This window comes from Hordeum vulgare, chromosome 7H, assembly GCF_904849725.1.
Source record: "Hordeum vulgare subsp. vulgare chromosome 7H, MorexV3_pseudomolecules_assembly, whole genome shotgun sequence".
Lineage (NCBI taxonomy): Eukaryota > Viridiplantae > Streptophyta > Magnoliopsida > Poales > Poaceae > Hordeum > Hordeum vulgare.
Genome location: NC_058524.1, coordinates 452,495,882 through 452,508,160, shown reverse-complemented (window position 1 = coordinate 452,508,160; position 12,279 = coordinate 452,495,882). Strand labels below are relative to the sequence as shown.

General features: G+C 38.5%; 1 non-coding gene across 1 annotated transcript; it reads left to right on the top strand.

Moving 5' to 3' along the window:
• Positions 1-8,583: 8,583 nt before the first annotated feature.
• LOC123414385 lies at positions 8,584-8,690 on the top strand. Its single transcript, XR_006614359.1, has one exon. It is a non-coding gene; the product is annotated as a small nucleolar RNA R71 (small nucleolar RNA).
• The last annotated feature ends 3,589 nt before the right edge of the window (positions 8,691-12,279 follow it).

Sequence of the window (12,279 nt, the reverse complement as noted above, 5' to 3'; positions counted from 1 at the left end):
CCTTGGGAACCCACTTGACCTTGGCTTGGGGTTCTTCTTCAAATAGATCAATGTCATCTTGAAGCTTTCCCTTGCCTTTGTGGTCTTGTGGTAGAAGGCCATCTTGTGAGCTTGTTCCTTTGCGAGGAGTGAGATCACACTTCTCCTCTTGGGGAATAAACTTAGGAATGGGATATGGACCTTCTTCCCAAAGATCTCCATTGACGTTGAAGTAGCCAACACCTTTTTCTTCCGATGTCCTCCTTGCTTGCGCACAATTTCCTCGAATTGTTTACTTCCGACAAGGCTCTTGAAGACACATTTCTGTATAATCCCTTTCAATAGATCATTTTATTTCTCAAGTGTAACTTGGCTAAGAGAATCGTTAGTGGAATCAATACAACTACTAGCAACAACATTATTGGTTTTAGCTAGATGAATAAACCTTCTTGACTTTGTCACTAGTGTTCCTATATTTAACTTGTGGAACAAAGTTGGACAAGAGTAATCATTTGGCTAGATAAGAACTCTTCTTTCGAAGATCATCATTGATCGCTTTTAAGAACTTATGCTCTTGCTCCAAGTTGAGCTTCTCGAAGCGTTGCTTCTCATGGGTTCTTGCAAGCTCTCTATGATCTTCTAGAGTAGTCTCATGAGCTAACTTAAGAGTATTTTATTCTTGAGTTAGTCGTTCAATTTCTTTGTTATCATCCTCATTCAATTTCTCTTGACTAGCATGATAATTAGCAAGTTCATTTTCAGTGCAATCACTAGTTTTATCAAGAAGCAAGTCATCTTCTCCTAACAAGTCATCCTCATCACTATTAAAATAAAGATACTCGGGATGTGGTACCTTGGGGCCTTTATCCATGAAGCAGTTTCTGCCTCCCTCATTTGGTGAATCAAATAAGTCGTAGGAGTTGGTGTAAACAAGTGCAATCCCGACAACACCTTCATCTTAACTATAGTCAGAGTGGGAGTGATAGCTTCCCTCGGAGTGGTGATCAGACTCGGAGCCAGACACCCATTCACCAACATGAGCTTGATGTCTTCTTCTTGAACTGCTCTTGGTGTATTTGTCCTTCTTCTCCAATTCCTTGCCTCTCCGTGAGTATCTTTGTTCATGGTGATCTTATCTCCTCATTCTCTCTCTGCAAGGTGACTCATCTCTTGAGCTTCGTCTTCGAGGTGACTCTTTCCTTCTTTTGTAGGCAGCCGAGCACTCATTTGAGTAGTGTCCAGGCTTCCCACAATTGTAGCAGTATCGGTCATGACTGGACGAACGCTTCTCTTCATGTCTCGAGCTTGAGCTTCTCTCTTTGCCTCTACTCTTAATCTGTTATAGAACTTGTCAAATTTTCTGACCATGAGGTTTATCTCTTCATCAGTGACAAGATTGTCCTTTGAAGTAGCGGGAGCATCACATGAAGCTTATAAGCACCGCTTGACTTGTTGTGCAGCTCATCTTTGTCCTTGAGTGACATCTCATGAGCAAAAATCCTACCAATGACTTTAGTTGGCTTGAGATCTTTGTAATTTGGCATCATTTGGATCAATGTGCACACTATGTCATACTTGCCATCTAGAGGTCTAAGTATCTTATCGATGATGAATTTTTTGGTCATCTCTTCGCTTCCTAAGCCGACAATATCATTGGTGATGAGAGCTAGCCTAGAGTACATTTCAGCGACACCTTCACCATCCTTCATCTTGAACTTGTCAAGCTGACTTTGAAGCACATCCAACTTAGATTCTCTGACAGAATCAGTACCTTCGTGCATATCAACCGAAGAATCCCAAATTTCTTTTGCATTCTCAAGATGACTGGTTTTGTTGAATTCTTCGGGACATAGGCAGTTGAAGATGATGTCGCAAGCTTGAGCATTAAGTTGCAACATCTTCAGTTCATCAGCTGTCGCATCACGATCTAGCTCATGCCCTTCTCCAAAGAAGTTACCTTGCACACCAACACAAATAACATCCCAAACATCAGGATTAAAGCCTAGAATATGCATTTTTATTTTATGCTTCCAACTAGCAAAATTAGTGCCATCAAAATATGGACCTCTATGATGATAATTTCCCTCATTAGATGCCATACTATCCTAGGTTGTTAAACCAATGAAATGGAGACCAAATCTCTCATACCACTTGTAGGATCGAAAGTATGTCTAGAGGGGGGGCGTGATGAGACTACTTGACAAGATAATTTTTTTACCTTTTCCCAATTCTACTTGAGAAACAGCTACAGAGTTATAGCAGGTCAAGTACACCCTACACATGCAATTCTAATAGTATAGTAGTGGAAAGTAAAACGCATTAGGTTGACACGTTGATTTTTGCCATGGTTTTGATAGGTGGCACTATCGTATATCCATGTTAGTGGAGACTTCAACCCAAGGAGGCTAACGACTCCGAGAGTCCACGAAGGGCAACACCCACAGAGGGTCCACAAAGAAGTGTCCTTGTCTATTCCACCATGGCTTCCGTCCATGGAGGACTAGCCTTACTCACGGTAGATCTTCAAGAAGTAGGCGACCTCCTTGCCCTTACAAAAATCTTGTTTCAACTCCACAACATGAAGTAGGAGGCTCCCAAGCGACACCTAACCAATCTAGGAGGCACCACACTTCAAAAGGTAATAGGTGTGGTAGATCAATGAACTCCTTGCTCTTATGCTTCTAAAGATAGTCTCTTCAACACAAATTACTCTCTCACAGAATATGCATTGGTAGGAGAGGTTAACTTGGTGGAAAGCAGTTTGGGGAGGCTGGAGATCAAGTTTCAAATGGTAGGATTGGAATATCTTGGTCTCAACACATGAGTTGGTGGTTCTCTCTCAGAAAATGGATCTGGCAATGAAGTGTGTGTTCTGAGTGCTTCTCCCACGAATGAGAGGTGGGTGAAGGGTATATATAGGTAGCAATCAAAATCCAACCGTTACACACAAAAGGGCAAACTCGATGACACCGAAGTTGAAAACTCGGTGGTACCGATTAGCACAAAGGTATGAACTTTTGAATCTCGGTGAAACCGATATATGAAACTCGGTGGCACCGAAAAGGTGACTAACGATCAGATGGCCAAACTCGGTGGCATCGATACTCAAACTCGGAAATTCCGATTTTGTGTATCTTGGGAACAGAATGTTGGTCACACTGAACTCGGTACCACCAACTTGGTTTCGGTTGCACCGATTTGGTGGGAATGGCTAGGGTTTCTGTCTGAGGTCAAACTCGGTGGGTCCGATATGGAAATGTTGGTGACACCGAATTTGTGTATGTGGATCTTGATAGAGTGGATATGTGGGAAAAATGACTTAGTGTTTTGGTGGCTAACTTTGAGCATTTGAGCAATCAGTTCATTTTACTACCTCATCCCCTTTTAATAGTATTTGCTTTCCTATGGTCTCAGAAAGTGATTTCTCTCAAATATAAAATGAAGAGTCTTCTAGCTTGAAGCTTGAGCCAATATTATTCCTTTCTTACATCCAGGGGCATCTCCACATAAACCTTAAGCCATAGCATCTTTTGAACTTTTTCTGAAATACACTTGGAAAACATATTAGTCCAATGATGCATATGTTGTGATCAATTATCAAAACCACCCTAGGGAGCAAGTGTGCTTTCAATCTCCCCCTTTTTGGTAATTGATGACAACATACAAAGCTTCGACAACAGATATAATCAATGGTTAGCAGCGACACTTTGAGAAGTATGTGAAAAGCAAGAGCTCCCCCTAAATTTGTGCATTATTTAAAATTTGCGTTTGAATGCAAAAGCACAATCGATTAGGATCATGGGTCACTCTTCCATGTCACATACATCTTGGTGGTGCGGAAGCAAAATAGGAATGAATAACAATACACATGGCACCAACAAGATAAGTGAATGATCATCACAAAGATAGCTAAAAGATAATAGTGTAGCATCACACAAGATAAAGCATATGATCAATCACACAGATAGGATAAAGTCATCCAAAATACCAAAAATTTTAAAACCAAACGAGAGAAAATAAGGTCAAAAGCTCTCTCTCACACGAAGTCTATGATCTATACATTTCTCCCCTTTGGCAACAAGTTACCAAAAAGTTCAAAAGGTATAGAATTACTCGTCTCTCTGGGCAGCTGATGACGGAGTCGACAGAAGAGCGTCCGCGAAGGATTCTGCTAAATGTCCTGGAGCCGGAGGAGTTGATACGGAAGGTGCTTGAGCTGGAGCTACTGCTGAAGGTGCTGAAGCTTGTGCTGGTGCCGAAGGTGTTGAAGCTTGTGCTGAAGATGTTTGTCTTGTCTCCTAAGCAGGTACAACAGCTGACCTAGGCCTCGTGCTGAACTGAGTAGTAGTGGGAGGAGGAGACTCTTCCTCGTCATAATCTTCTTCATCTTTTTCATGTGAACGTGGGATCTCCACTGAGTCAACTTCATGTTGAAGTTGTTTGACTATAGTTGTCAACTCAGAAACCTTCACATCCATGTCATGAAACTTGGTTTCCACGACATGCCAAGGCTTTTTCAATACAAATGTTTACCCCCTATTCATCTTTATTGTATTAGCAAGGCATGACTCTGTCTTCACCAAGTAAATACAAATGTTAAGCACCACGGTGTTCAAGTCGGGCAACTAGATCATACTTTTTCAATATGCATCAACTTTTTATTCTTCATGCAATACATGAGCGTGAACCATTGGACATAGCATATAGGTGGAATAGAATAGGGTGGTAGATATCAAAGGGGTAAATAGTGGAGAAGATAATCTCACATCAACTAGGCATACCAACGAGCTATGGAGATGCCCAGCGATGGATGTCAATGCGAGGAGTAGGGATTGCCATGCAAATGATGCACTAGAGCTACAAGTGTATGAAAGCTCAACCAAGCTAAGTGGGGTGTGCATCCAACTTGCTTACTCATGAAGACCTAGGGCGTTTGAGGAAGCCCGTCATTTGAATATACAAGCCAAGTTTATTATGATAAGATAATTCCCACTAGAATATGGAGGTGACAACATAGGAGACTCTCGCTATGAAGATCATGGTGCCAATTTGAGGCACAAGTATGGTAAAGGATAGTAGCGTTGTCCCTTCTCTCTTTTTCTCTCATTTTTTATATATATGGTGGGCTCATTTGGCATCCCCCATTTTATTTATTTTTCCTCTATAGTCTCATCCCGACTTGTGGGGAATCATAGTCTCCATCATCCTTTCCTCACTGGGACAATGCTCTAACAAGGATGATCTTCACACTTTTATTTACTTACAACTCAATATGGAGAACTGATAATAAGATATCTCTCTCTGAGAATGCCTTTGGCAGTGTACCAGGATGTGCAATGATCTAGCATGATATGTATCAAAAACATGATGGAAGATGGCTTTGCCACAAATACTATGTCAGCTCTATATGATCATGCAAAGCAATATGACGATGATCAAACTAGTCATGTGAAGTGGCGATGGAATTTGCATGGCAATATATCTCGGAATGGCTATGGAAATGCCATAATAGGTAGGTATGGTGGCTGTTTTGAGGAAGATATAATGAGGCTTATGTGCAATAGAGCGTATCATGTCGCGGGGTGTGGATGCACCGGCGAAAGTTGCACCAATCCTTGAGGTGAGAATGGGCTATGCACGGTACTGAAGAGGCTAGCGAATATGAGAAGGTAAAGATGTGTATGTCCAAGGTGTCACATTAGTCATAAATAACTCACATACTTATTGCGAAGTTTTACTAGTTTTATAACACATCAAAGCACTACTCGCATGCCCCGAGGGAGGGGGTTGGTAGGAGTTAACCACGCCCCCCCCCCCCCCCGACTCGAGACAACACTAGGATTTTAACGAGGAATAATAATGCTCACACATCATCATCATGCCTCTTTAATATTTAGATGAACAACAAGTTAACACCCCTTTAATCCCAACACTTATATGAATCAACAATTATGGACTTACACCCTTTTTCATATTACCATATCAATGTCATTAACTCACAATTTCTCTATGTGTGCTACATGATGGTTTTGATTATCATTCATTTAATGCCTATTATTTTTGGACTAGTCTTATGACCCATGCAAATTACCATCACTATTTATTCAGATCTCAAACAAATATAAGTGAAGAACGAGAGAAAATTATTTCTCTAAAATCTACACCCCACCGTGCTCGAAAAGATATAATTTAAGTACTAGAGCAACTGCCAAGCTCAAAAGATATAAGTGAAGCACATAGAGTATTCTAGCAAATCATAATGAAGGTGAGTCTATCTCTAATAGGTGTGTCTAGAAAATGATGATTGTGACAAACAAAAATTAAAAGGAAACAAAAGCAAATGACGCTCCAAGCAAAACACATATCATGTGATGAATAAAAATGTAGATCCAAGTGAAATACCAATGGTTTGAGACGAAAGAGGGGATGCCTACTAGGGCATCCCCAAGCTTAGACGCTTGAGTCTTCCTTATAATAATACTTGGGGTGCCTTGGGCCTCCCCAAGCTTAGGCTCTTGCTACTCCTTATTCCATGGTCCATCGCAATCACACTCAAAACTTGAAAACTTCAATCACACAAAACTCAACAAAATTTCGTGAGATCCGTTAGTATAAGAAACATATTTCATACTTTAGGTACTGTTATAAATTGATTATTAATTTATAATTGCATAATATGTACTTTATTATAGCTTATCCATGACTTATACGCCCTCATATAATCCATAGCATCATGAAAACAAGCAAACTATGCAGACAAAACAGAATCTGTTTAAAACAGAACAGTCTCTAGCAATATGTAAAGATCCCATATCTGTGTAACTCTAAAAAATCTGAAAATTTTGGAAAACGTGGAGAATTGGTACAGAAATACTATGTAAACATTTCAAGAATTTAGCATGCTCCAGCACAGAATTACAAATTCTGCACTAGAGATGAAAGTTTCTGTTTTTGCACAACATCAATCATACTCATCAAATAAGTTATCCCAAAGACTTCACTTGGCACAAGCACGAATTAAAACATAAAAATATAATAATTACAGAGTCAATAATCATATTAACACAAAATAACAGAACCTAAAAAGCAAAAAATAAGATAACTATTGGATTGCCTCCCAACAAGCATTATTGTTTCATGCCCCTAGCTAGGCATAATGCATAGTTTCAAGTGTTGTCATATTTGACACTCAACCCATAAGTGGCTCTCATGGATGATTCAAAAGGTGGTTTAACTATTTTTCTAGGAAAGTGTTCCATCCCTTTCTTTAATGGGAATTGGAACCTTATGTTTCCCTCCTTCATGTCAATAATTGCACCTATAGTTCGTAAGAATGACCTTCCAAGTATTATGGGACGAGAAGGATTGCAATCAATGTCAAGAACAATGAAATCTACAGAGACATAATTTTTATTTGAAATAATAAGAACATCATTAATTCTACCTAAAGGTTTCTTGATGGTACAATCCGAAAGATGCAAGTTTAGGGAACGCGCTTCAATATTGGTGAGACCAAGCAGATCACATAAAGTTTTTGGTATGGTTGAAACACTAGCACCAAGATCACACAAAGCATTGCATTCATATTTATTTATCTTTATTTTGATAGTAGGTTCCCACTCATCATGCAATTTTCTAGGAATAGGAACTTCAAGTTCAAGTTTCTCATGATAAGCTCTGTTTTGTTCGGTAAAAGCTTTGTTTTGTTCATAAGCATTGGGTGAGCTAATAATGGATTGCATAAAGGAAATACATTATACTATGGAGCATTTATCATAGTTAAATTACCTATAATCCAAGATAGTGGGCACATCACTAGCTAAAGTTTTGACATCTCCAAACCCGCTTTTTCAATTTTAGCATCAAAATTATCACCCTCCAAGAATTCCGGTAAAAACCGGGTGGAAGAGCCTTTTCTAAGAATTCTCTCTTAGCTCTCAACTTAGCGGTCCTCTCCTTACTTTAATTAATAGATATTTGGATAGATTTAATAGACTCATTAAAATCATGCTTAGGTGGCAGCTTGCTTTTAAGAGTTTCTACATCAAGAGCAATTTTTAGCCAAAGTATCAACAACATGCAAATTTTCTTCTACCATATATTGAAAACTTTTTGTGAAATATTAAATTATTTAATTGTGTTCTCAAGATCAGAGGGTATCCTATTAGCATTTGTAGAAGAATTTACATAGTTATTAGAGGAATTACCGGGATACGGTCTAACATTGAAATTTCCTCTATAAGCATTGTTGTTGAAAATATTTCATGATATGAAGTTCACATCAATAGCATCATTATTTTGATCAATCAAGGTAGACAAAGGAATATCATTGGGATCAACATGCGTATTTTTACTAGCACCATATTCATAAGAGCATCCACTTTTTCACTCAAAGTAGCAATTTCTTCAACATAATTTACCTTCTTACCAGTTGGGGCTCTTTCGGTATGCCATTGAGAATAATTTGTCATAATATTGTCCATCAGTTTGATGGCCTATCCTAAGGTCACATCCATGAAGGCACAACCTGCAGGAGAATCTAGAAGATTTCTAGACACAAAGTTTAGTCCAGCATAGAAATTTGGGATAATCATCCACAAGTTTAAACCATGAGTTGGGCAATTTCTGATCATTAATTTCAATCTCTCCCATGCTTTTGCAACATGCTCATGATCTTGCTGTTTAAAATCCATTATTTGATTTCTAAGGGAGATGATCTTAGCAGGAGGAAAATACTTGGCAAGGAAAGCATCCTTACACTTATCCTACATTCCAATACTATTACGAGGTAAAGATGAAAACCAAGATTTAGATTTTTCTCTTAGCAAAAACGGAAATAATTTTAATTTCATAATATCATTATCCATATCCTTTTTATTTTGCAAATCACATAATTCAACAAAGGTATTAAGATGAGCAGCGGGATCCTCATTGGGACTTCTCGAAAATTGATCTTTCATCACAAGATTCAACAATGCAGCATTAATATCAAAAGCCTCCGCACTAGTGGCGGGTGGTATAGGAGTACTAATAAAATCATTATTATTAGTATTTCAGAAGTCACACAATTTAGTAGTATCTTGAGACATGATGACTGAACAAGCAAAGCAACAAGCAAGACAAGAAAACTAGCAAGCGAGGAAGTAAACTAGCAACAAGCAAAGGTCAATATTTTTCTATTTTTAATTTGTATGTGACAAACTAAATATAACAACAAATAAAAAGAAGAACAAGTGAATGCAAATTTGTGAGAAGCTACTTTATAGTTGGTGATGGTATTCCCCGGCAACGGCGCCAGAAATCCTTCGTGATGACCGTGATCTGCGTTGGGTTTTCCGTGAAGAGGAACGGGTTATCGCAGCACAATGCGAGTAAGTATTTCCCTTAGTTATGAAATCAAGGTTTATTGAATAAATAGGAATACCAATCCTCAACCGTCTTCAGCGACTGCACACAAAGAAACAAACAACTCGTTCACAACGCGGGCAAGAGGGTTGTTAATCCCCTTGATATCATTATTTGCACGCAAATGAGGTGTGTAGATAATTGTTGATGATTTTAAATTGCAAAAAAAAATAAAAAAAAAATAATGGAAGCAAGGTATTAGTAGCATTTGCAAATATATAAGTGAATAGACCCGGGGGCCATAGTGTTCCCTAATGGCATCACCCATGGCAAAGGCATATGGTGGGTAAACAAATTATTGTTGGGCAATTGCTAGAACATCGAATAATTATGCAATTTTCACGGCAATAATCATGTGTATATAGGCATCACGTCCATAAGCAAATAGGCGGACTCCTCCCTGCACCTATTACTATTACTCCACTTCAAGAGCGCTTCTATGCTTGCCTCTCTACGTATTAAGTAAAAATAGAGTAATGCTTGGAGAACAATGACATGATGTAAACAAAGTAAACTCAATTAATATGAATAACCCCCATCATTTTATCCTTAGTAGAAGAAACACAAAGACATATCTTTGTCACTCGGACATAGAAATTCACCACGTTGAACCTACTACAACGCACCACTCCCACTAAAGAAATATTAATCTAGTTGGCCAAACTATCTCAATAGATCAAAGAGCATTAAGAAGCTATGAAGATCATGCAATTAAGAACCATAATAATTAGAGGTGACTCAAATACTTTTCATGAATAATATGGACATAAACCCACAATTCATCGGATCCCAACAAACACACCATACATAGTGATTACACCAGATAGATCAAAGCGAAGATGCGATGAACATGGTATTGAAGATCATAAGAGAGAGAGAGAGATTTCCATATAGGTATTGCACACGGACCCGTAGGTCCATGGTGAACTACTCAAACATCATGGTAAGGGTGACAAGGTTGATGTAGAGGCCCTTCGTGATTGATCTCCCCTCCGGCAGATTGCCGGAATGGAGGTTTAGATGGCCTCCGTCGGAACAGAGACTTGCGACGGCGAAGAAAGTGTTTCGAGAGTGCTCTTAGGGTTTTAGGAATATTTGTGAATTTATAGGCCCAAGAGGGACACCGGGATGTGAATTTATAGGCCAAGCCCTGAGTCGTGCCCTTTTGGCTTGTGCCTCCCTCGTGCGGCCCCACGTCCACTTCCGATGCTTGCGGGTCTTCATATAGTCCAGAAAAAATCATATTAAAGTTTCATGGCATTTGGACTTCGTTTGGTAGGGTAAACCTGCAAAGAAAAAAACACGCAGAAAACAGGAACTGGCACTGGGTCAATAGGTTAGTGCTCAAAAATATTATAAATTGGTATATAAATGCCCAAAAAGTATCCTAGAATGATAATATATCAGCATGGAACAATAAAAAATTATAGATACGTTGGAGACGTATCACAGTGTTGTCCTAAGGTGCCTTCTGTGAGGCGCACACGTGAAGGATTCACGTTGGAGCGTTTGCAATATGTTCATGATTTGCTTATATTGGGTGTCTAGAGTGACAGAATCTTACACCCGAGTAAGGGAGTTGTTTGCGTATGGGAGTAAAGAGGACTTGATGTTTCGTGTTATGGTTGGGTTTACCTTAATGATTTATAGTAGTTGCAGATGCTTGCTAGAGGTCCAACCATAAGTTCATACGATCCAAGTACCGAAAGTGTGTTAGCGTATGCCTCTCCCTCATTGCATATGATAAGTATCTATCATGTTATATTCAATTACCTATGGACAATATTTCTCTTGCATTACAAAAAAAGCTTTCTACTAAACAACTAACTAAATTAATATTTATTAAAACAATACACAACATTGATTTCCGTGTACTTTATTACCTTGCAAGCATATCTATTACTCCTACTAAGTACTTCTAGTTTTATTCTCGCAAAGAAGTTTCATACTTGTTCTAGGTAAAGTAAGCATTAGCATGTTTAGAGTTGTATCAGTGGTCGATAGAACATGAGATAATATTAATTCTACCTTTAGATCCTCATTGGGTTCGACACTCTTACTTATCGGAAAAGGCTACAAACAATCCCCTACACTTGTGGGTTATCAAGATCTTTTTTGGCGCAGTTATCGGGGAGCTATAGCGTAGCGGTTTATATTGTTGTGTGTGCTTGTTTACTTTATCACTAAGTAACTTTATTTTCTATTCTAAGTTGTTTTATATCTTTAGTTGTGGGTAGGACACACAAAATACAAAAAAATAGTTGTACTTGCTAACCCCGTGGTTGAGGAACCACCCAAAATGTATCTTACTGCTAAAGCTTTTTTACTTGGATCATCTTTGATCCCTTTATGCTCGTGCTAAAAATCCAACTAGCTTAGTTGAGTGAAAACCATTAAATGAGCATGCTTATTATGTGTGACACCGCTTATCTCAAAAAGGGAAACTCTTGTAGCATCAAATTAATACTTTGTGTTGCTACACTTGGAATTTATGTGGATTACATTATTTTAGTTGTTCTAAAGAAACTAAAAAACACCTTCCGTACCAATGTGTGTTTAATTGTAATGAAGTACTACCTTATTGTGCCAAGGAGGCCTATTGTTATTATGATGTTGAATAAATTGAAGAATTTGTTGCTTTTATGGGTGCTTATGAAATTGCTACTTTGATTGAAAAGTATGATGCTACTTTTTACAAATTTGAAAATTTTGTCATACTTAAACATTGCTATGAAAACTATGCTTCTAATTCTTACGTTAAATAGTTCATTGAAATAATGTGTGATGCCTTGGAAGAGATTAATATTTCGTAGGAATCTATGAAAGAAGAAATTGCTAAAAGTGCGAGCTCATTAGATGAAAAAGAGGAGGAGGAGAGTGAAGAACAAAAGGAGG